Genomic DNA, 22,625 nt, shown 5'->3' with positions numbered 1-22,625 from the left:
AGGGTTGGTGGTGCTGGCCAGTGATGTCGGCATATGAGCCAGAGAGGAGGCAAAGTGCCCCCTTTTCCACCTTTCTGGGATCCTGCTCATGATCCTTGGAACAGTTTCCAAGTTTCCAACAGTTTCCATGTGTTATGGCCTCCATAAAATGACATCCCCAACATGGCCATTACTTGCCTCTACCTCCACCCCATGACCCAGGTCCAATGAGCGTGACTAACCTGGAAGGAGAGAGGACAACCTGAGGTCAGTGGCAGAAATAGGAGCAGCCCTCAAAGGCATCAGCAAGTCATCTGAACAGTGAGGGGGTGAGATGAGGTCTCCTCAATGATGCCATTTTTTCCAGCAAGTTCCCCTTCTACATCTGGTGCAGTAGTATCATTTTGACTTGGGTTTGAGAGCCAAGTGGTGACTCTGACTGGGCTATAATGTGACCTTGGTCATTATCACTTAGCCTCCATGAGGCTCAGTTCTCTTACCTATGAAATGGGTGTGATAATAGTGACTGTCCTTCCCACTTTATAAGGTTGTCATGAGAGTTAAATACCCAAATGTAAAGCATTGTTGAGAAGAAATGTTACGGTTTTATTACTGGTGGTAGCGCTAACCATTGTAATTGTAGCTTAGTAGTAACAAGGATATTATTAGAATCGGCAATTGTGGTAGTGCTGGTAAGGCACTTCAGAGATTATTCATCACGTGTGGATACTTGCTGGAAAAGTCCCTGGTGATGAGACAGTGTGTACCATGCCCTTTCTTGAATTAGTTCCTTGGGGCTTTACAACAACCCTAAGAGGTAGAACTTGTTACTGTCATTTGACACAACAAGAAGCTACGGCAGAGAGAAAGAGAGAGAGAGAGAGAGAGAGAGAGAGAGAGAGAGAGAGGGAGAGAGAGATAAGGCAGAAGTGGTTTTATTTATTTATTTTTAAAAGATTTTATTTATTTATTCATGAGAGACAGAGAGGGAGAGGCAGAGGCAAAGGGAGAAGCAGGCTCCCCGTGGAGCAGGGAGCCCGATGTGGAACTCAATCCTAGGACCCCGGAATCACAATCTGAGTCGAAGGCAGATGCTTAACCAACTGAGCCACCCAGGCACCTCAGAAGTGGTTTTAAAGCTGATATCATGAGAACCCAGTGGTTTCTGCAGACTTCCAGCATTGGCAGGCAACTTAGCACTTCTTGTGTAGAACAACCTTGAATCTTTAGAACCTTGTTTGTTACCAGGGACTTGTTACCTTAATCTTGAGAAGGAGGTATGGTTGGTATTAGAAGTCCCTTCACATGGAGCAGAATGGTTCACTATTCAAAGTCATTGATGAGTCAGCTGATCCCTGCTCTGTGATTGATGTACAAATGCCCACTAAGAATTTTCTCAGCAGGAACTTTCTAACACTATGATTTTTCCTGACAGAGCCCATGATGTGTGTTCTCTTACCACAGAGTGGATTTGTTGGGAAGTGACTGCCAATCAGGGACTAAGTCAAGGTTTTTTTTTTTTACCAAGGTAAGGCCCATGTGACTAGCGCTCATCCATGGGATGTAATGTGTGTCAATCGCAGGCCAAGGCTTGTAGGAAGAGGGTGTGCCATCTTCACTGTCTTCTTCCCTATCAACCAGGTAGATGTAGAAGATCCAGCATAAAACTCAAAGGCCCTAGAAGATGGTGAAGCCACAAGATAATAGGAGGCACCTAGCTTTCTGAATCACCACTTTGACAAACACCCATTTGGGTCTTATATAAGGGAAAATGATCTCTTGTGTTAAACCACCAAGATCTGAGAGCTATATGTTACAACAGCTATTGTACAATAGATCCAATGAGAAGAGATCCACCAGTATTTCAGACCTGGTCCTAGTTCCCCACCATTTAAAAAACCACTGCCTTCCTTCTCCATGGATACCAGCTCACCCATCCTAAGCAGCTTTCTTTGTGCTCTATATAGGTGTAGAGAAACCGATCAACTTGTCAAACAACCAATAAACCTATGTTTGGCAAAACAATAGTTTTCATCAGCAAGTGACCTTAAGATAACATTTACATGCTAGAGGAAGTCATTCCAACCCAGAACCAGCAGCATCCTAACTCAGGCCCCCTTGGTGGCACAAGGCAGGGAAACTAATGAAGTGTGGGGATTATTAATGATTTTATCTTCTCACTCATCCATCCCCTTTCCTTTTACAAACTTGACACTTCAGCAGTGTCAGATCTGGTTCATCTATTTTTGACACATAAATAGAACCTATCCTGTTGGAATTTTGCAGAGAAGATAGATACCATGTGATTATGATAGCACATGTCTGAAAGCAGCCATGATTGAGCCGGGAAGACACTGGCTCCAGGGGAAGAATATCTTCATAGGACCCAGCTCTCTCTAGTGAACTCAAAGGGGAAAAATTTAGTTTTTTCCATGGTAGCATTATTGGTGGTACCAGTTGTTTCAGAAAACATAAATATAGAAAATTCTAGAACATACTCACGATTTCCTTGACAGTGGGATCAATGGGGTCTACAAGGAGTCTCGTGAACTTCTATTTAGGTGCCTTCAAGTAGTAAGCAAGAAACAGTCCTGTAAAGATGGTCAATGGAGGTCAGAAACAAGAATTTTAGAGGATTTAATTGCTTTGCTTTTTAATTAAATAACATGTGCTCTTTTTAAACTTATAAGCAATATATGTTCATTTTAGGAAAAATAGAAAATACATATTAGGAAATAAGACATAAAACTCATCTGTCATCCCATCATCCAGATATAATAACTAGTTAACTCATGGAACACTTACAGACTATTTCATGAATACTTATGTATATATGGATATGTATTTTTTCTGTTGTTTTTCATTTATAGACCTGAGATCATGCTGCCTATGCTGTTTGGTGACCTGCTTTTCTTTCACTGACTAAGATGTTATGAATATTTTTTTGCCACTAGATAAATGTCAGTGGTATGGTATGTAACCTCTAAGATGGTCCCCAGTGATCCCTGCTCTCTTGCATCCTCACCATCATGGAATGCACTCCCCTGGAGCATGGGTGGGACCTCTGATTTACTTCTAACCAACAGAATATGGCAAGAGTGATGGGATATCAGTCTGAGATTAGGTCACAAAATCACTCTGGCTGCTGTCTTTCTCACCTTCTCCTATACTCTAGCTTGTTTACGTGATGAAACCAACTGCTATGTTGTGAACTATTCCACAGAAAGGAGGGCAGTGGAACTGAGGGAGATTTCCAACCAGCAGGCTTAGGGGACCCGAATCCTGCCAACACCCATTTGAGTGAACTTGAAAGTGGATCCTCTCCAAGGTAAGCCTTGAGATGGTTCAAGCACCTTGACTGCAGCCTTATGAGAAGTCCTGAGTCAGAGAACCCAGTTTGGCCATTGCCCACAGACTCCTGACCTACAGACACTGTGAGATAATATGTTTGTTGTTTTAAGCTGCTAAGTTTTGGGGTAATGCAGCCATGGATAATTAATACAAACCACGTAGTTTTTAATAGTTGTTTAGTATTCCAGTGTAAGGTTTACTCAATCTTTTACTGCTGTACATTGGTTATTTTATTTATCTTGCTATTATAAATAGGGCAATAATGAATGTCATTATAGCTACACCTTGGTACACATCCTTCATTCTTTCCTAAGGATAAAGTCCTTGAAGTGGAATAGCTGGATTTCAAAGGGTTTTCCTCTTTTAAGGCTTCTGAGATGCTATTTCCCAGTTGCTTTCTGGTAGGAACTGTACCCATTTACACCCCCGCTGCCTGTAGTCTGGAGTGGCCACTGGCCCACACCGAAGGGCTTACGTTTCTGAGGCATAGTTTTGGTTAATTTCAACCACTCTCTCTTGAGCTGTGTCTCTAGGCAAACCAGTCAGAAACAAAACTAAAACCAAATCCCAAAACCCAAGAATGATGACTAAGGTTGAATCTTCAAAATTACTAGATAATTTGATGTAAACAGTTTATTGAGAGTACTGTTGTTTTGAAGTCAGTCAGATGAATTAAACAACCCTCAAATTGTTTTTCCTATCTTTCAGTGAGCACTGAACTTCTGAAAATATGATGATGCTCAAATCCCCAAGAACTTTGAGAGGGAAAACAGCAGCATTGGTTGAAGCTAAAATAATAATGAGCTATTCTGAAAATCTTAGTTTATTTCAGTCACACAAAGGATTATCAATAAATTCAACTTTCTAAATTAGCTGGATGAATTTTATACATATATATGTGTATATATATATATATATACACACACACACATATATGTACGTGTATGTGTGTATTTATATAGATAGATATAATTTATTTGGGGGGGAGAATTTTGCATACATAGATATCACCACCATTTCCAAATTGCAACTTCACTGTTGGGGAAGAATAAATATTTTAATGAATGCTATATATTTTAACAGGCTCTGAACCCTGTCGTTGGTTTAGGCTAAGGGTGCAATTTCAGGCATCTAAATAAGTAAATAAATGAGGAAGAAAATCCATGTTAATTGCAGTAATTTGCGATACTTTCAAATTCTTAATTAAGAAATAAAATAGGATTCATCGTCCATGCCCACTGTAGATGGCATACATAGATCACCATTAAGACCAGACACAAGACCTGAAGTTATTGCCATAAATGAAATAACAGAGAGAAATCACTGGTGCATTATTGGTCAGATGGTGCAGGCACAAAGAGGGAGGAAAGAGGGCACACAAAATGCCGATTTTCCATAAATGTCCTTCTTTCTGACCTGGGCACTGTATTATCCCAAAATATCTTCCCTGAGCCTGGAGTCCTGCCCCTCCCTCCTAATCTCTGGGATAGCTTTCTTCCCTCACGCCTCACATACAACATTTGTCTGAGCTTGTCTGGACACCCTGCAGCGTCTTTCCCCAATCACCGGCCCCAGGTCATTCTTTTGGTGACTCCTAATATTCTTCTACAAAGGTGGGAAAAAGAGAAAGACTTTTCTTATAACCAGAGGCATTCTGACTCATGTGGCCCTTTGAAAATTAGGTATTAAATTAAACTAGGGAGGGCATATAATTTGTCATACAAAAATCAATTTTGATTGGGACAAATGCTTAATTTGCCAGGACACCAGACATAAGCTGGACTGTTCCTGACAAAGCAGGATGCTTGAAGCCCCTACTGAAAACCCATCGAGGCCTCCAGGGCTGGGGTAGGGTTGGGGTGGACATAGGTGTTCAGGCAGGTTAAGTGGGAGTTCTGCTTTGGTTATGTGGGCTGTAGGGGTAATATCACTGGACGTCTGGAAGGAAGAGCACTGACACAGCTGGTTGTAGGCAGACATGGCTGGTCATTGTGCTTTTGTTTGGGATACTTGTAATAAGGACTATGGGTGTGTGTCTCCCAGGCTCTCCCTCTCCTGTTGTCTTACCCATCTTAATCTTGCAGGCTGGCATGGACAGTCCATGGGCAGTCAACATGACTCTGGATTCCATATCTTTCGACATGGGCAGTTATGGGCAACCAATTACAGTTAGCTCAGCAATGAGAAGGGTGCAGAGCAGGAGCAATTTGGAGGAGTTTAAGTGACTGGAGACAAAGGAAGATAAGAAAGGAAAACATCCATTGAAGATCCCTTAAAGGAATGAGGAATTTTGTCAGATTAGGCGCTGAAGGTTTTTGAGCAAGTAGGACTTTGGGTTTTACCTATAGTTCCAAGGACAATCAGAAATTAACATGTATTTCCCAAATGCCTACTATATCCTATATGGAAGGCATAAGAATAATCTGAGACATACATCTTGTTCTCAGGGGATTTAAGAAGTAGATTCCTTGAGTTAAAAGCTCTTCTCTTTTAAAAGGGAAACCAGAGAGAAAGCTGGACTCAGTATCTCTTCTGACAGCCAGGCTGATCTTTTCTTGGATCACATGTATGCTAAAGACCCCCATGGAATTCACAAGGGCTAAAAAGAGTGTCCGCATCTTGCAGTGTTCATTTCGCCAAGGATCCTTCCTCTCTGGCTGCATCTGGATGGAGTCCAGACCACTGTGGGACCCTGGGGGATCTGGGGAAATATGAACAATTATCTCCATTCCTTACCAAAACAGGGTGCAGAATACATCATTCTGCTTTTATTTTCTGATGATTTATGGTAAAGAAGATATAGAGCTTTTCCAATTTCAGAAGTAAGCCGGGGAGAAACACTTGCAAAATGCATCCATAAAAACAGGCTAGATACCAAACTAGAAAGAAAACCCCAACTATATAAAGTGTTCTGTAGAATTCACTGTTCCATGCGTACCAGGGACTCTTGAGTTCCAATAGTGAGTGACATCAGGATGCTCAGACAAGATAATGAAAGATGGGAGAAATGTGGGCAGAAGATCTTTAAACCATAAGAAATGCCCTGGGAAACATGCCTTGTTACACTGTAGCAAAGAGGAACCAGGAGATGAGTTCCTGAAGTTCTTTGGAAGAGAGGTCTTAAATGCAGTTATGTCTCCACTACTACATTTGAGAATTGTTCATGCTTTCATTTATTCATTTCACCTAACAAGTATTTATTGAGCATCTTCTCTTTCCCAGATACAATATTGGGTGTTGGTGATTCAGAAGGAGCAAGAGAGGGGTTACAACCTTTTAGACGGGGCTTCTACTTTTAAGATGGCAGTGTTAAGAAAGCCTTGCCCACTTCCTTCTAATTCCATCCCCAAACAATAAGGAAAATGAAAAACAGAAATGCACATTTCAACTTGGTTGAGGAAATGCTGTCATATGCAATAAAACTCTGACCAGAAGTGGGTAGAGGCTGAAGGATGTCTGCTGCCAAAGACCTCAAGCAAGGTCGGCAGAGCACAGAGCTCATCAAAGAGGACAGAACCAACACCATCTTTTGGCAAGCAGCTGGTCTATGGTGAATCAGCTGTCCATCAGAGCATCCCCAGATCTTGTCTGGTTCCATCGAGAAGCAGAGAATATGGTATAAACAAGAAAACACTTAGGGGTGCTATCTCTGCAGGAAGCAGTCTGTTGGGGAGGCAGATTGGAGAGGACAGGTTCAGTACAAATCAGTCTTGCAACTGCCAATCTCTTCTTTCTTCTGGGTTGAAGTAAAGGCTAAATCAACATGTACATATAGGCATACACCCAACCCTGTGTATCATAAAGTGCAGTTCTGTAAATGAAAGAGACATTCTGCTGGATGCTATCATGGCCTGGACCCTGCCCTATAAACTTTCTGCAAAATAGCTGGTTAAGAAAGAGCTTATCTCCATCAAGTACAAGTCAGAATAGAAGAGAAACTATCAGGTAGTGCCTGAGTGGCTCAGTCGGTTAAGTGTCCAACTCTTAATCTCAGCTCAGGTTTCGATCTCAGGGTTGTGAGTTCAAGCCCTGAGTTACTAATAAAAAAAAGAAAGAAAGAAAGCATTCAAAGAGCTCTACAAAAATACTGCAAGAAAAGAAGGTAATGATTAGAGAAAACAAATAGACAAAGAACACATATGAAATTGTGTTGTCACAGAGCTAAAGGAACTGGCCAAGCAAATAAGCATAGACAAAAAAACAACAAGCTTTAATGAAGAAAGATCTCTTATATAAAATAAGAACTCAAGGAAGAAATGTCAAGACAAATGGAAGAGACAAAAAATGAGCTAGCAGGGTTCAGGAAAGAAGTGGAGGAGATTAGGAAGCCATCCGAGGCAACAAAAAGGTAAACAGACACTGCTCAAAAGAGTGGGCTTAAGAAGAGGAATGCTGAAGTGAGCAAAACAAAATGGAAATGAATAATTAAAAAGGATTAGAAAAAGAACATGGTAGCTATGGAAGATGAAACATCAAATAGACCTACGTATATGCATAAATAGACCAAGCACTATTTGATAAAGAGTACTGAAAAAAAATAGAATAGAAATTGTATTTGGGGAAATATAATCACAACACATTTTCCAGAAATAAGATATTTAAGTCTATGTACAAAGCAAAGCCAAACCAAACCAAAACCAAACATAAACTGTCTGAGAAAATACCGATACAGAGCCAACAGCCCAAATCGTAAAGAAAGACTCTTTACCATCAAAACAAACAAACAAAAAACCCAAAACAAACAATATAAACCAAAACCCAAACCAGAACGTCTTTTCTAAGGGGAAAAGAATGAGGCTGGTTTCAGAGTTCTCCACAGCAATATCTCATGCTAGAAGACAGTGGAACTGTGCTTACAAAAACCTCATTAAGAATTAAATTTAAAACATTAAAAAAAAAAGTTACATTCAAACTTTTGTTCAAGTACAAACGCTGCTACTAAACATCTAACAAACCAGAAAACATGTACACCAGCATCCTGTCTGGAATAAACTTCACGTCAACCAACCAGTAGAGAATAGAGAAACTGTGGCAGAAAGTCTGGTGCTGGGTTTTTAACAATTTAGTTTAGCATTAAGATAAAAAAAATGTGGCAATTATGGTTCTAGAAAATGATGAATTCTAATAAACTATAATAACATGAAAAACAGCAAAACTAATACAATTCAGAAGGTGAGGAAAGAGAGAAGGTGGGAGATAGCCAGGGGTTAAATGACCAGGCAGGGCTAATGAATCAAGCAATAGAAAGAAATACATATTAAAAATTATAAAATTAAGATTAATAGAGATATCACCATCATCATCATCATCATCATCATCTAAAATCGGGTAGGATAGGAACATGAGAGGCAGGGAAAGATTAAGTATGAAGGTCATTATCTTGCAGAGCCATATCTAAGGATAAAGAGGATCAAGTATATTATATTTATATTATAAGTTATAAAGATAATCACTTTAAAAATAAAAAATATTAAAAGTTTCTAAAGTATCACTATGAACTCACACATACATTAAATTAAAAGACAAAACAAAACAAAGACCATAAAGTGAAATAAAAGCAGAAATCACATGATGTTCAGACTAATTCCAAGCATACCTATCATATTAATACTTATAAAACTAAAATATATCAATCAAAGGAAATAGATTCTCAGTTTAAATTACAAATAAAACAACCCAATCACATGCTGTATACAAGAGAAACAATTAAAACAAAGTGACTGGAAAGTTGAAAATAAAAGGTGGGCAAAGGCAAACCAGCAAACCAAACCAAAACAAAAACAGCAAGTAGAGATCCCAATTTTAATATCTAGACACGTATCAGACAAGGTTGAGTTTGGGGCACAAAACAGTCAATGAGGCAAAGATGGGAACTTTACTGCAATCTCAATGATGCTCTAAGTATTAGGAGGATTTATGCACCCCCATTTTTTTTATAGCAGTACCTGCTGAAAGGTGGTACATATAAAAATAAAGGCAGAGACACATGAGTAGTAAGAGACTAATACAATTCCCTCCATTCAAGGTAATCAGAGAATGCTTTCAGAGTCACATAACAATTCATTTTGCAGTTATCTATACTTTTCAACTCCCTATATTTGCACAAACTATAAGAGATCCCGACTGTCTCTCCCTTGCTATAAAGCCTTCCAAGCTTCCCAGTCCTGCTACCCAAAATTCTAAAGTTCCTCTCTGATCTGGCCCCTGCCTCCTCCAGCCTTCTCCTACTCTGCATGTGTTCAGAGATGTCCCCACAATGGGGTTCTCTTTTCCACACTTCCTTGCCTTTGTCTTGGCTCAGGCTGTTTCCTCTCCTTGGATGCTCTCCGACAGCAGGTAGACGTAACCTTTAAGACTTCACGAACATGTCACTTTTCTGGGAAGCCTTCTTTGCCCCCAATCCTGCCAGGTACAGGATACAGTTAGGACACGCTTACATCTCCTGGTAACAAATCCGTTCTTTAGGATTAAGGCAATTGTGACATCTTTACTCTGTAACAACTCTCATGCTCCACATGCAGATAGGTACTAAGTCCTGCCTTCTCTTCCCGTATCATTCTTCGTTCCCTCTGCACCCATCTGACCATTGCCCCCGTACTCCTGAGCTCCTCTTCTTTGAGTATTTTGCCACCAGCCTCACCCTCTCCTGCTGACTCAACATTCTGCCCCTGCATCCATCTTCCTAAAACACCACTTGGTCAAGCCAGCAGCTTTGCTCCAATGTCTCTGATGGGTTCCCTTTCCTTTACGATCAGTTCCCTCATCTGTTGTCAAGGCTTTCTGCAACTGGTCATGATGGACTTTCCAGAATGATTGTCCAGCATTCCCATCTTCTACACTGTTCCACTCACACCGACAGGCCCTCCAACCATGCCATGCACCCATGCCAACACCATGGGCTTCCTGACCTGCACCTTATGCTCCTCGGGTTCTCTCCTCTTTTCTCTGTCTACCAATCCAAATTCTGCTTCAAGAGCAACTGCAGGGGTACCCCTCCCGGGCCCACCAGCCCACAGATTTCTACTCTGAGCTCTTTGGACTTTTATTATCAACACCCTAGCTTGGCTTTTATCATAACTCATGCCAGGAGCTGCACGTATTTGTACGTGTTCATCTTATTTGATAGACAGTAAGCCTCAGGAGTGGCATTTGTGCTTCTTCTATATTATTCTTGACATCTTACAAGGGATCAAGAATATAGTAGGTGCTCAGCAATCATACACATTTTTTTAAAAACAGAGAATCTGTTGCTTCCATCTGTGTCCTTTAGCAGGATGGCAGTTCACCTGAGTCCTGAGCCTTAAAAGGCCTCCTTCACTGCCTCCTCCTTCCCAGAGTTATGGTGACCCAATTTCTTTTTCTTTTTCTTTTTCTTCTTTCTTTTTCTTTCTTTTCTTTTCTCTTTCTTTCTTTCTTTCTTTCTTTCTTTCTTTCTTTCTTTCTTTCTTTCTTTCTTTCTTTCTTTCTTTCTTTCTTTCTTTCTCTTTCTTCTTTCTTTCCTCTCTTTCTTTCTTTCTTTCTTTCTTTCTTTCTTTCTTTCTTTCTTTCTTTCTTTCTTTCTTTCTTTCTTTTCTTTCTTTCTTTCTTCCTTTCTTCCTTTCTTTCCTTTCTTTCCTTTCTTTCCTTCCTTCCCTTCTTTCCTTCTTTCCTTCTTTTTTTAAAGATTTTAGTTATTTATTTGACACAGAGAGATACAGCGAGAGAGGGAACACAAGCAGGGGAGCGGGAGAGGGAGAAGCAAGCTTCCCGCTGAGCAGGGAGCCCAATGTGAGGCTCCATCCCAGGACCCTGGGATCACGACCTGAGCTGAAGGCAGATGCTTAACTGACTGAGCCACCCAGGCGCCCTTGGTGACCCAATTTCTGACTGTCATTCTAATTGTTCACCAAGCCTAATTAATTACAATAGAGTTGCTTAATATTTTAAAAACTGCCTCCCTATCCATCATCTTGGTGGACCCACACGTGACAGCGTGTCATAGGCAAGGCAGAGATTGTAAGCTCACTTTACAAACAGGGAAATAAAGTCAGTGCATCACTGGTGCCAGGGAGACCAGACCCTTGGCTTATACTTCTAGTCTATTAGCTTTTACGTCAGGGCAAGCTGTGTCTCTACCCTAAGTTTCTAGAACTTCTCTCTGGAAGTGTGAATGTGTGTTTTTCAAATATTGATTTTTGCTAAAATGGCTCTTTATTTTGCTTCTGATTTCTCCTTCCCAGGGAAGACCCTGCCCTCCCCCCCCCCCCCCACGGCAAGCACGCTTTTTCTTTCCTGAGTGATGGCCCCACTTGGTCCCCCTTTGGTTTTCTTTGCCTGAGTTTCCACTTAGTCCCGCCACCCCCCGGAGAACAATTCTGGCTTAATGCCTCCTGCATCCTTTCAAATTGTTCTTGTTCCTCAGCTCAGGATTTCCTGCAGGGCTGGCCTTCTCGGCTAATGAGGAGCCTCTAGCTGAAGGCACTGTTTCTGACCAAGTTTCCCAATCCTGCTGGGAGGTGGGGGTGGCGGCCGGCAGGAGAGCGTGGGGCAGTCCTGCGCTGATAGACTACGATCACAGGCAGGAGTCTCTGCTAATGCAGCTTTGGCGAGCCCTGGAACTTGCTGGTACCTGGTTTTGTTTCGAATGACCCACTCTCCCCTCACCCCCCACACTGCATCTTTTAAAATGATTCACTTTATTTCCTCCAGGAAAGCTCGTTCATATTGTGTTTTCTCTTTCTCTAAATTGTTCAATGCTATTACTATAATTTGTGGAGGTGGAGTGGGGAGAGTACTATTTATGTCCCAGACTAATTGAGTAGGAGTGACCTTGTATTATGCATTTTGGATAGATGCTGGGGGCACCCCTCAGCATAATTGTCCATTAAGTAAAGTGGGCTTTAAGTTGTCACAATGCTAGTAGCGGATATATAAGTTTTTTGTTTCCCCTTCTGTCTCTAACAGCTGTGAAGGGGAATGGGTCACCCGGCCTGGGTACTTCATAGAACCTCACCCAAGGGCTATCAGACTGGCCCAAGAGGTGGCTGTGTGACCCAGGCCAGGCCAGGCCAGGCCAGCTAGAGTTCTTCCTTGGGAGGTGCAAAGTGGAGCTGGGCAGAAGGAGCCAACTTTGCTGTCTGGCTATTGAACTGTCAGGATATGAAGCTGTAAGGGCTGATGCCAAATTCTCAACAACTGCCAATTTGAGGACATGACATAACACCCACAGAGAAACGTAAATGGAGATTGAGGGATGGGTGGCACTAACATCGCCAATTCTTGTTATTCATGAGACCAGCTCCCAACCCTGGCTTTTCAGGAGTCTGGAGGCATGAGTCTATAAATCACTTTTTACTGCCGAAGCCAGTTTAATCGGTTAATTGCAACCAAGAAAGTCCTGGCTATATGTCCCCTCCTGTCTGTGAATTTTCTCATCACAGGTTCCAGATGCCCTTGTATTGCCCTCGGCTGCGCCCAAGACCAGATGCCCTTACACGGCAGCCTTGGTGTCTCCTAGTGGGTTGATTCCTGCCTGCGTCTGAACCCTGAAAGTCCTATCCACATGAACCCAGTCCCATCACTGGTAGCTAAGGCATAAAATGCATGTGTTCCTGAAAGAATGAGAGCTCCGTGAGGCAGGGAACAAAGGCCTGCTTTGTTCTCTGGTATGCCCATCTGTCTAGACACGCCGGGCACACAGTGGGTACACAATGAGTATTTGTTACGTGAAAGAAGCACTAAATGTGGCCATTCACTCATTTGCAGGGTGGTGCTGTGGGCGGGGGGCAAGCTGCCCCTCTTTGTCTGATCAGACGTCTTCAGTCACTGCCCACTGCACTCCGAACTTAACCCTCCCTCAGCCCAACTTCAACCCACCTGTCTAGCCTCGTCTCTGACTGCTCCCCCATGTGATCAGAGGGCCTCCCAGTGTGAAGTAGGCCTGACGCTCCCCTGACTGCAGCCTGTCTCTGCGGCCTCTGAGCCTTCGCTCAGGCAACTCCATCTTCTCTGCACTTAACAATCTCATGTTTTGAACTCATGCCTCAGGGCCTGGCTCAGAAGAAGCTCACGCCATGTGCTGGCCCGGCTCCTCCCATTCAGAAAGAACCTCGTGCTCTTCCGGGCCCTCACAGCCCATTCTTGCAGCCTTTGCCCTCTGCACTTGCAGTAACAAGAGCTTCCGATGCACATGCATTCTCTCCCCCAGCCGACTCCAGGCTCCTTGGGTGCAACAGTCCTGCTCTCTGTCTCTGTCCACCATCTTTTTCTTCTGCCCACGCCCCCCCCCCACCCCCTTCACCACGTACCACCACACTTTCCTGCCGACCAGGTCCTAGCATGGCCTCACGCAAACTGATATCCAGTGAATATTATTATACAGGAGTAAATTCGTGCACATCAATGCAAAACAGGAACTCTGGCCCGACTGGCACAAGCCTGTGGGATCAGGGGGCATGGCTTATCTGCACAGTGGGCCTAATAAAACTACAGACTTTATTGGCTGATAAGTACTTAGTGTATGCAAAGTGCTTAGCCCAACACCTGGCACATAATGAGGGGCTCGATAAATGTCGGTGGTTTTTACTGATAGGTCTTAGGTATCCTGAGAGCCAGGATGACACTTTTCTTTCCATTTCCCATCCAGGCGAGTTCTGTTATTTACAACCTGACAGGCATCTCCACTTCACACCTAGCAGTGTGGCTTCCCACACATCTACCCCAGTCAAGGGTCTCCCCCGGGGGGCTGCCTCTCAGCCAGCCAAGCAGCCAGCTTCTCCCCAGTCTGAGCCCACCCCTCACCACTACTCTCTCACCTCCTAGGCCAGAAGAGAAGGAAAGGGAAGGGAACAGCCATGCCATCACGGACTCTGAGGCCTGGGCCTGGGAGAGATGGGACAAAGCTGACATGTGAAGCCAGACTGGCTGCTTCCATCTAACTCCCCTTTCCCCCCGAAGCTGCAGATGGCAACGCCCTATGAGGGAACAGAGCTGGTCTGGGTGCTTTCCTTTCTTTGCCTCTCTGCACATGTCTGCGGTTGGCCCTGGAGGCTTCTCTCTTGCTGGAGGCTCAGAGAGCTCCAGAGGCTTTCAGTGGGGTGGAGTGCTCTGACGGAGCTCTCTTCCCCCCTTCCCCTCCTTCTGCTTCTGCGCTGCTCGCTCTGGGTCTGGCTCTGGCTTTCCTCCACCTGTCCCGTTCTACAGATCTGCTTCTTTCTCTCTTGAGCTCACCTCGCTGTGATTCCCATTTCTTGCTTTCCTGTCATTTCTCCAGCTCTCCCCTTCCCTTTATTGTCTCTGTCTTCCTCCCTCCTGCCACCCCACTGCTCCCTGCCTCCCCACCGGCATTTTGGCTCCCCTGCTCTCCTCACTACCATGGTGCTGCTGCGGTGAGCAGGGGACCATCGATCTGTCATAGACGGGCTCGGCCAGCCTCGACCACCTCTCTCCCGCTGCTGGCAATTATCTGGGGCTGGCACAGGGCCCGGAAACAGCCGCCTGTTCCACCCCGCGGCTCAGGGCCTGCTCCCCCACGCCGGCCCCCTTGGAGGACTGCTTGGTGCCGTGCCCAGGATGTGACAACCTGCAAAGGTCACACACACTCCGGAGAAGATGGACTGCTCTACGAGTGGCATTGACATTGGGCAGATTTGCAAATGTCCCTCCAGACTTGCTAGCGTTTCACAGAGGCAAGGAATGAGGTGCAAAAAAACACAATAAATTACACATAGTGCCCCTACCTCCCCCCAACACGCACACTTTAACATTGCCATACTTCCAGATTTTTCATTTCTTTATTTTTTTAAAGGGTGGCTTTTGAATCTACCTTGTTTGAAATATTATAACTAATTCACCTACATGACATCACTGGAAGATAGTGTGCCCGGGGCCACCAGGCTGGGAGCTGACATTTATAGGATGCTGTGCAGTTCTGTAAACTGAGTCACAGCTGTGCCCTGGCACTCTTCTTTTCAGAGGTCGATGGGATTTCAGAGCTGATGGGGGCTTGTGCAGCTTTTCTGCCAAACCTTTCATTTTGGAGCTGGGAAACCTGCAGACCTGAGCAGCTGAGAAAGGTACCCGAAGTCAGACAACTAGTTGGTAGCAAAGGCCAGACAGGGATTCCTGTTTTCAGGCTCCTGGTAAAGTACCCATCTCACTCTGCACCCCAATGCCTTTAATGAGGGAGGAAACAGGTCCTCCAGGGAGACAAATAATTCTACCCAGGTCACTCAGTTGTTAGGTGTCAGAGTCCCAAGACATCTTCTGATATCTTATTTAGTTGTCCTCGCAACTGGTCAACTGGTCATGATGCATCCTGGAAATCAGAGATAGAGAGAAAAAGGGGGGGGCAGGGCTAATCACCTTGGGCTGATTTGGGCCTTTTCAGCTGGTTCCAAGCATCAATACTGAAGCAAAGGCCTGTCAGAAAGTGCTTACTAATGTTCAATGCATCTTCCCCCCCGGGGCCACCATGTGTCATAGGTTCATTTCATGGCAGGGCACCCGGTACCTGCTGTGTGCACGCCGCCACATTCCACATACTCCCTTGGAGACCCTCATGTCCAGGGTTAGTGGCTCACTGCCACGAGCCTCACAGAAGGCTGTGTGCTGCGCACTGTGCACTCGGGTGCAGCCTCACTCAACGTGTGGAGAACCCTAAGTGGAAATGGGGGTTTGCAGAAAGGATGACTGAAGGGTTAGAAGACCCTAGGCACCTGCCTGTGACCAGATCACGGCTTGCTACTGGGTCAAGTGTAAAGCTGCAGCTTGAAGGCCTTGCTGTTCCCCTGTGGCCATTAGTTAATGAGAAGAGCTGCCATGTACTGAGCATCTGCCCCGCCCCAGACACTGTGTCAGAGGCTCCCCACGCACCATCTCCCCTGATCCTCACTGCTCCCCAGGAGGCCGGGGCCACCCTTGCTGGCTATTTCCCTAACTGAGGCTCAGGGAGGAGGACCAGCCCACAGGGCTGCGGGGTGAGGGAGTGGAGTGCTGAGTTCAGCCTCTCTAGCCACAAGGGCTGTCCCTATTACTCACCCTCTGCCCACTGCCTCCTGGTTTGTCCATTTACAGGGAATCCAGAGCCAAGGCTCCTGGCAAAGAAGGGACAGCAGAGCTACCATGTAGGTTAGTGCAGGTGGGTCTGCTTATTTGGGAGGCTGAACCCGCCTACTTCCTGGGTTCCCAAGGGCATTCCGGATCACAGTGCATTATAAAAATGAACATTTATCAAATATGATCCACCTGAAGGGAAACAAAAAGTTAATGCACGTTCAGCATATTTTGTTTTAAAAGGGGAGGAATAATCCTAATGATGTGACCGATAATACAGAGACCGTATATTGAGTACCCAGTAGGTGACAAGCAGTTTGCTCTGTGCCTCATTTATACTTCACAGACATCTGTGAATTAGGCATTATCCCATTTTGCAGGTGAGAAAATTCAAGTCCAAAGATGTGAAAAACAAACAAAAAACCCCACAAAACCTCTTCAGATTTATTCATATTTTAAGTGTAGGACTGGGGATTCCAATGTCAAGCCACCTGCTTCCAAAGCTTTTCTACCATCCTGCTCTCAAGGAAGTACACACCACCAGTTAAAAAGCTTTCCAATTAAAGAATTAACACTTCAGAATGGTCCCAGTCCTTAAAGGGTCTGTTTCAATCACCTAGAACAGTCACTGAGGCCGAACAGTCTCTCTGTCTATATACTCTTCCTCGGCTCTGTTTCAAATCGTATTATCTTGAAACACTCAGGCTCTAGTGGACAATATATATCTCCTGCCTGGCAGCTTCATGAGGGGGCCCTAAAACTGGGGAATTTACAGGCCCTGCTAGACGGCCTACAAGGCCCTTGCCTGCTCGGCATGCAGGATACCGGATGGCCGAAGACCCTGGAAGCAAGGGCCTGGTTCCAGCAGTCAGCTGGCTCTAAAAGTCTATGCCTATGGTACTGAGGTTTTATTTTCCCTTTCGATGCTGTTATGGGGGACAGTTGAAGAGGAAATTCCCTACAGTTCAACAGCCTCCAGATTTATGGAGTAGTATGAAAATATTTGCCCTGTGTTTGAAACTGCTTAAGAGGGAAAAAGAAATGTTGTTTTCTACGGATTTATGAAAACAGAAACATTGATTTGTTTTGCTTGGGGTTTGTCACTTTCTAAATGATAGCCTGATGTTTTCGGGTGCTTTGAGAGGGCCGCGTTTCGTTCAGGCAAGCCTGGCACCTGGGGAAATTGTGAAGTTTATCTCTTGCACTTTCTCCTCTACCCTTCTGCATCCCTCCCATCCTATGTTCCCTTTTGATTCCTACCTACAATGATCCCACTGTCCCACGTCACCCAAACTTTCCCAGCAAGGAAAATCACCTAGCATTAATTCATAGAAATTATGAAGAATGAATGGGTTACAGTTCCTTTTGTATTTCTGTCTTTAAAAAAATGCTGAAGGTGGGGTGCCTGGATGGCTCAGTTGGTTAAGCACCCAACTCTTGGTTTTGGCTCTGGTCTGATCTCAGGGTTGTGAGATCAAGCCCCATGTTGTGCTCCACACTCAGCTTGGAGTCTGCTTGAGGTTCTCTCTCCCTCTCCCTCTTTCTCTGCCCCTCCCCCTTCAAATAAATAAATAAATCTAAAAAAAATTTTTTTTTAAATACTGAAGGTGAGTAATGCTACCTAACTTAAATATATTCTTACTCTCAAATGATGTGATTTTAAGGCACTTGGGAGAGAAACAAATTCAGGTGGAATCTGAAGGTCTTTTCACTGCCCTTAACACTATATCATATAAGCAAAAGTGGGTTATGCCTAAACATGAGGCTGGCTTTGACTATAAACATGGATTTTGCTTCAGAACAAGCTCTTTAGAGAGCCAAAATTATTCTAGACACTTTGATCTCAAATATCAGTGTGAAGCTGCCTAGCAGAGTTGAGGGATAGATTCCTAGGGCCAAGACTAAATTAGAGTACGTCCTAAAAAAAGGAGATTAGTCTGGTTCTACTGAAGGATGGCTCAGAATGCTGCTCCTAGCTGGGGGGGGGAAGAAAGAGAAATGCAATTCTCATTAATAAATCGCTCAACTACACTCAAACTAGGCAGCTCCTGGAGATGACCCTGTCACTCAGATTCATCCTTTCATTCTCCAATGTCCCTAATGCAAAGGAACATCTCTGAGAAGTGACCACAGTCACGCTGTCCCCCGTGCACACTGCCCTAATGCAATAAAAACTAGCGAACTCCGATTTACTTCTGCAGGTCTGCTCAGCAACCAGGGCCACTGGGGCCAGCAGGTTGTCAGCGTCAGGAATAATAAGATACAGAAGGACTTGGAAAGAGTGCAGTAGGAAACAGGAAAGAGAGATAAAGTTTGGGGGGGACAGTGAAGATGAACTGGGGAGAATAATGTCGAATGGCCTTTGTGAGGGAGGTAAGCGGTGAAATCTGGTGGGAAGGATTAGGGCAGGTGCCCTGGGCCTATGACACTACGTACTGAGAAAGGGCTTGAGCAATCTCCATTTGGCATCCAAATAAGTTAAATAAAGACAAGCCAAAGCCTTTTCTCTCCAGCTTCCAAGTCACACAGTGAGACCCAGGAGGCAGGAGCCAATAAAATCTTAAAGACACCCAAGGACCAGGCCCACACATTCCAAATGTTTCTTAGGGTGAGTATTTTCTGCAACAAAGCAAAATGAATTTACAAGTATCTCATTAAAGCTGCAGGGGAGGAAGAACGTGAAAAGTTTCCAGGGAGGGAGGGATGGTAAATGGAATTAATAGCACAGAACTCATTAGGACTCATTATTACTAATTTAAGATATGTGAAATGTTACTGATATTTTCTTTATTTAGTGCATAGTCTCTGTTGTTGGTCTGAGTAGATTTTGTTAGGGCTTCCTTAGTTTTTTTAAACCTAGACTCTAATTCTATTATTTTATGGGTTGGAATTTTCACAAAGGAAAATTCTCCCCTCATGGAGGGCTTTTGGGAATAGTCAGGAAGTTCCTCTGAATCACAAATTTGGGGCTGGCCTTAATCCCAGGGTGGATTGGGCAACCCCGATTTGTACACATGGGGACAGCCCCCCCCACAGGAAGACTTTGGTAGGAAGGTACAGCATGGAAGTGGTGGGGGGGGAAATAGGTGAGGGGTCAGTGCGTGATCTGTGGAGCGTGGTCAGCGAGGAGGCTCAGCCTCTACCCTCCGCTCCTGTACTTGACTTTGTGGCTGCCTGAGATGTGCCATGTTTAAGACAGCACCGTTTCCTGTCAGAAGAGAAAATGCTTGAGAAGGTAACAGATTACAGCTTCATGAAAATGGCCTCTCAATCCCTCAGAACCCAATGGCTCTGACTTTGAGAGCAGTTTTGAGTATTAAAGGAAACTGGAAGGGCCCAGGATATAGAGTGACCTAGTGACTGGAGAAGGTAGACAAGGATGGGGCACAGGAGGGCACTGGGTGCTGGGTGGGAAATGGCTGAGGGCGGGAGGAAGGAGACTCAGTGAAGGGGGTCAGGGGTATGGGGGAGTGAAGATGCCAGGGCTGAACACTCCGTTTTCTCATCTTCCGATTTGACCAGGATAGGCCTGCACCACACACATATATAGGCTCTGCTGAAGAGGGGGCTCCTTCCTCAAAGCCATGATGAGAGTCACCCACTGAAGTGAGAGAGGTCACAGCATGAGCGCTTCTAGCTTCCAAATCTAGTCCCCAAATGTCAGAACTGGATAGGACCGTATATTCCCTAGGTTCCTGACTATTTTCTGAGCAGCCTGTGTACCAGGCACCGGGTGAGGTCCTGGGAAAAGAAGGTCGCAAGGTGCAGGGCACCTTGGTGAGATGAATGGCAGGTTAGTGTCTCCTACCTGAGCTGGTGCTCTTTTCATTGCTGGAGGGAGTTTGGATCTGACAATGAGCTTCATGGACTCACTCGCTCAGCAGAAGTGCTGCATTGAAACACTGACGGATCTCTACCTATCCACCCCAGCGCAGTAAGATGAAACCAGAGAGGGAGACAAACCATAAGAAACTCTTAATTACAGGAAACAAGCCGAGGGTTGCTGGAGGGGAGAGGGGTGGGGGGATGGGGTAACTGGGTGATGGGCATTAAGGAGAGCACTTGATGGAATGACCACTGGGTGTTACATGCAGCCGATGAATCACTAAATTAGACCTCTGAAACTAATAATATACTATATGCTAATTAAATTGAATTTAAATAAAAAAATAAAAAAAATCCACCTTAGCCCAGAACTGATGGCCGTGCATGGCCCTCCCATCTGGAATCTTCCCCTGCTATACAGAGAACACCTCATTATAACTGTCCTATTTTAACTGTCATTTGTAGCCCGAGGTATAGCTTTCTGTACATCAGTGTACTCACTTGCATCAAACGTTCTGTGAGTTTTCTGACTTTGCCACAGCTGTGAAAGGTCATGCGGCGCACCATCCAGATTTTAAGTGACGTGACTCTACCTCTACTTTGTTGTCACAGCTGCACAAACCCATGAGGACATGGGGGCTCAGACACCATCACGTGGCTGGTAAATGTGCTCTTGGGCAGATTAAAAATCTCTCTGGGTCCTAGCTTGGTCTTCTACAAAGAGAGGAGCCGGACTAGAAATATTCAAAGCTCTTTCTCAGTTCTAGCCTCATTCACTGAGGTAGGGACGGCTGATGAGCCAGCAGAGGTGGTGCCGAAATCAGCACATGGCTAGTTGATCATTTCAAGACGCTATCAGGAAGACTCTTTAGCAGGGGGCAGGGGTGAGTAGATTTGGGGGTGTGAGTCACCCACAGGGAAAGGCTTCTCTTCCTGAGTGTCACCCCGAGTGGGGGTTCCCTGCCCAGAAGCTACAGGGCCACTCTGGGTTTTGCAATGATGCCAATTCTCCTTTCCTAATGTTCCGGGAAGAACATTTTCATGGAACACAAATCACTGGTCCTTCATCCTGTGACAGCAAATGGAGACTAATGATAGGAACTGAGACTTAAGAGATGCCTTTACATTAGTGCCTGTTTCTGCAAACTTGTTCCAGAAAGCTCCTTTGTGCTGCTTGGATCCTGGCCTGAGGGCCGCCCCCTGGGGGCTGCAGGATGGCAGATGTTAGGCAGCAGTGTCTCCCCTGGGGTGGGCATCTCTTCTACGTCTTTCTCCCTTCATGCTGTAGCCTGAAACCCCCGGCTCCCTCACACCCAGAGCAAAGCCCCAGTGTGGCATCTGCCCTTTGGCACGCCTCTCAACACCATTCTCCCGGGAGAGCCTGCACGTGCTTGTCCTCAGCTTCCTGCTTCCCCTCTTGGCCACTTTTGATCCTTGATACTCAGTTCCCTGTTGGAGTGCATCTGAATCCTTCTCCTCCCACCCCTAAGAAGCAGCTACTCCTATTATCTCCATTTTACAGATGGGAGGATGGAGGCATAGGGAGGTAAAGGGATTTGGCCAAGGTCGTGAGGATAGAGGGCAAGTGTCAAAGCCGGAATTGGAAGCCAGGCGGTCCAGCACCTGCGACTGTGCTCTTGACCTTGTTCTTCCGCGTTTTCACCAGCATAGCCTTCCGACTCCCAGTCACAACTTCCTGGTCCCCACAAAACAAGCCACCACCCAGTGATTCTTTCTACACTGTTGCTTTCAAATAAGGCTTCTAAGATTCTACAAGTCTCCCAACTGCCTTTGGGGCTTGGAGAGAGGGGGCAAAACTAGATCTGAAGCAAACTTGGCCACTTTCACCAATCTCCCTTTGCCATCAGAGCTGCGGTAAGACCCCATGAAGAGGTGGAGCTGCTTGGGGTGCTTTCTTTCATTTTCCCTTCTGCACATACACGCAGTTGTTTTTGGAGGCCCTGCATCAGGGAGGGGGGGGGCATGTGCTGTTCCTTTCTCAACCTACCATCAGGAACGCTGAACATCTGGGATGGGCTAGGGGAGTCTCTGGGTGCCACTGTCCAACAAATCAGTTGAAAATGTGCTACACCATTTATTGTGCCCTACTGATCCAATCTTAAATAAGATCCAGTCTTATGTGATAACTGAATCTGAGACCCAAAGATTACATAGGTAAAAAAAAAAAATCTCTTCATATATTGCAAAATACTGTGCAAGATGTGCTTTGTTATAACTTATTAATATTCAACTTTCACCCAAAGTGGAATTGATTTTTTAAAATTCATATTCATGCGTGCTCCCTAATTGGGGGGAGTACCTGGCAGCCCTGGGGTCTCCAGGTCCCTGCATCTCGTGGGTCCTGTAGACTCTATATCTCCAGGCACATCTCGGCTGGAATAATAAGGCATTTCTTCACATTCCCTCGACCCCACTGC

At 44.9% G+C, this 22,625-nt stretch overlaps 1 protein-coding gene across 11 annotated transcripts in view; it reads right to left on the bottom strand.

Moving 5' to 3' along the window:
* Window positions 1-22,625, bottom strand: part of SLC14A2 (solute carrier family 14 member 2) — a 497,483-nt gene that overhangs the window by 173,356 nt on the left and 301,502 nt on the right. For all 11 annotated transcript variants that reach the window (XM_027577555.2, XM_027577562.2, XM_035724077.1 and 8 more), the window contains one exon: window positions 2,482-2,570. The gene's annotated coding sequence lies outside the window, so the exon portion shown is untranslated. The remainder of the gene's footprint in view (window positions 1-2,481; window positions 2,571-22,625) is intronic.

The sequence above is a fragment of the Zalophus californianus genome, chromosome 14, assembly GCF_009762305.2.
Source record: "Zalophus californianus isolate mZalCal1 chromosome 14, mZalCal1.pri.v2, whole genome shotgun sequence".
Classification (NCBI taxonomy): Eukaryota; Metazoa; Chordata; class Mammalia; order Carnivora; family Otariidae; genus Zalophus; species Zalophus californianus.
This window is presented reverse-complemented; position numbering and strand designations above follow the sequence as displayed.